The sequence below is a fragment of the Topomyia yanbarensis genome, chromosome 3, assembly GCF_030247195.1.
Source record: "Topomyia yanbarensis strain Yona2022 chromosome 3, ASM3024719v1, whole genome shotgun sequence".
NCBI lineage: Eukaryota > Metazoa > Arthropoda > Insecta > Diptera > Culicidae > Topomyia > Topomyia yanbarensis.
In genome coordinates this window covers 292913908-292917420 of record NC_080672.1, presented here as the reverse complement: position 1 = coordinate 292917420, position 3513 = coordinate 292913908, and positions in this window count along the sequence as shown.

Here is a 3513-nt window from a genome sequence, read left to right as displayed (position 1 = left end):
GCAGAACACACGTACGTGTGCTGCTCAACGAGAAGCTGCATTTGGACTATCAACCAAATCATAGCTACTGCCTTATTGTTGCCAACCAAGAACTGTCGTCGCCCTGCGTGAAATTCATCGCTCTCAGAAGTGGACAGAGTTACTAATTCACAAGCTGCTCTTCCAGTGCCTGGTCCGTGAGATTGCACAGCATTTTAAAACCGATCTACTCTTCCGGAGCTCGGCCGTAATGGCCCTCTAAGAAGCCAGCGAGGCCTGCCTGGTTAGTTTGTTAGAAGATACCAATCTGTGCGCTATCCATACCAAGCGAATAATCATCATGCCGAGCGGGAAACGGCGAAATAATATTCACAACAAACGGTTCTAATTAGGACCACAAAATCGTTCTCAGAAGAATTACAATTGAAATTTCCATTTCGTGCTTTGGAAAATAACTTCCCTCTTATCGGGTTAGTTATTTTCTATAATAATATCCGAAAAATGTACGATAAAACTAATAAACTGACCAATTGGACGGAAGCAAGAAAATACCTACAAAAATTTGAGTCAGAAAAGTGACATTGACGGAAAAATGCTTCGATCGTTTCTAAGTGTTTGGCAGCTGAAGTTGCCGATTTGTTTTCCAACGTCAATTATTTGTGCTGTGTTGTACGGAACAAACAGATTTTTGCGCGATTCGTTGCGAAATAATCAAAACAATTGTGTAGTAGATTCCGTAGATTTTACCGTAAATTTTGATAGATTTTGTAAAAGCATTAATTAGCCTGCTTTGATTGGTGGTTTTTGATAATTTTTCAAGAACATTAGTAAATGTGGCAACCCTGCTACTAAGCGAAAGCTACACCAAAAAGAATGATGAAAATATTTCCATTTGTCGCACAAAAGGATGGACTTCCATCTGCACTAAGAAGTTTATAAAAGAGATCGCATTGCGATATACAATGCTCATTCGGTGTGAGCTGCGAAAGGGGAATGTTCGTGTATGTACGCAGCAGAAGCGAATTCGGGCAAGGTTCGAATCGTTAGAAAGGCTTCTCGTCTGGTATCACCAAAAATAGTTATCTGCAAACCGTTCTTTTTAGGATGAAAACATAATGGAGAAAGAATTGAATTATAAAGTTCCATTTAATAACTTGGATTGAGTTTGCGCCTGTCAAGTCTGCTGTACTTTATCAGTGACACATATAAACCAATGTTTATCGAATTAATCTACAAACCCGTAGGTTTTCGCAAATCTTTCAAGAACATTAGTGAATGTGGCAACCCTGCTACTAAGCGAAAGCCACACCAAAAAGAATGATGAAAATATTTCCATTTGTCGCACAAAAGGATGGACTTCCATCTGTACTAAGAATTTAATAAAAGAGATCGCATTGTGATATACAATGCTCATTCGATGTGAGCTGCGAAAGGGGAATGTTCGTGTATGTACGCAGCAGAAGCGAATTCGGGCAAGGTTCGAATCGTTAGAAAGGATTCTCGTCTGGTATCAACAAAAATAGTTATCTGCAAACCGTTCTTTTAGGATGAAAACATAATGGAGAAAGAATTGAATTAGAAAGATCCATTTAACAACTTGCATTGAGTTTGCGCCTGTCAAGTCTGCTGTACTTTATCAGTGACACATATAAACCAATGTTTATCGAATTAATCTACAAACTACTAAGCGAAAGCCACACCAAAAAGAATGATGAAAATATTTCCATTTGTCGCACAAAAGGATGGACTTCCATCTGCACTAAGAAGTTTATAAAAGAGATCGCATTGCGATATACAATGCTCATTCGATGTGAGCTGCGAAAGGGGAATGTTCGTGCATGTACGCAGCAGAAGCGAATTCGGGCAAGGTTCGAATCGTTAGAAAGGATTCTCGTCTGGTATCAACAAAAATAGTTATCTGCAAACCGTTCTTTTTAGGATGAAAACATAATGGAGAAAGAATTGAATTATAAAGTTCCATTTAATAACTTGGATTGAGTTTGCGCCTGTCAAGTCTGCTGTACTTTACCAGTGACACATATAAACCAATGTTTATCGAATTAATCTACAAACCCGTAGGTTTTCGCAAATCTTTCAAGAACATTAGTGAATGTGGCAACCCTGCTACTAAGCGAAAGCCACACCAAAAAGAATGATGAAAATATTTCCATTTGTCGCACAAAAAGATGGACTTCCATCTGCACTAAGAAGTTTATAAAAGAGATCGCATTGCGATATACAATGCTCATTCGATGTGAGCTGCGAAAGGGGAATGTTCGTGTATGTACGCAGCAGAAGCGAGTTCGGGCAAGGTTCGAATCGTTAGAAAGGATTCTCGTCTGGTATCACCAAAATAGTTATCTGCAAACCGTTCTTTTTAGGATGAAAACATAATGGAGAAAGAATTGAATTAGAAAGATCCATTTAATAACTTGGATTGAGTTTGCGCCTGTCAATTCTTTTGTACATGTACCAGTGATTCATATAAGCAAATGTTTATCAAATTAATCTACAAACCCGAAGGTTTTTGCAAGTCCTAGAAAATCAGTGAATGTGGCAATCTCATTCGACATGAAATTTCCGTAAACATTCATTCAAAAAGTGCATTGGTTCAAATTATCCATGAATGTCATATGATATGCCCAAATTTAGTCCTACGTCAACACCGCGGTTATGTCCCGAACATTACCCACTCCTAGTTTTTTCAGAACTGAATAAATGGATTAAATGGATGGATGGGATGGTTTAGTGCGAGAATCGCGATCTCTTGTTCTTTAAATTATATGTGGCGTCAGGTGCGTAGGGTTACCACATATACAGATTATTCTGTATTTTACAGATTTTTCAAGATAATTTACGACCAAGATTCTGTATATACAGATAACAGATTTTTCGCTAAAATACAGATTTTACAGATTTTCGGTGTAGTTTAGTAGAGAACCCAGTCCATTAGAATTAAGACCTTAAGTAACCGCTAAAGTGCTAGTTTAAAGTTCGGAAAACGTGTCATGGTACTTGGGTCCCTGTGTATTTTAAATGGATCTCGGGATTTCAAACCCGGTGACGGGAAAGGAGTCTACACAGTTTTCATGAAGGTTAACATCTTGGGATTTTAAAACTCTCAACACAGAAATCCGGCCGGGAACAATTCAACACAAATTGTTTCCGACGGGGAAAATTCTATTTTTATTAGATTTAAAATTCAGTGCTATTTTGATACTGCTGGTGTTTTTTAGAAGCAGCAGAACTTTTGTTTTGACAGTTTGGAGAGATCTCGACGGACAATTTTCCCTGATCAAATCTCGTGACACATTTCCCAAACTGTAAAACTAGCCTTAAAGCATGGAACAAAAACACCAAATTTAGATATCATTTGTTCTCCGGATAAAGAATTAAATCAATCTGATTGTTATATTTGTGATCGGTTATCACAATTAATTTTTTATTGTCAAAATATTGTTTTTTGGGAAGCTTCTAGTTAATTTTTGAATACAGATTTTCGATTCAGAATTTTTCCCGCGATGCAGATTTCCA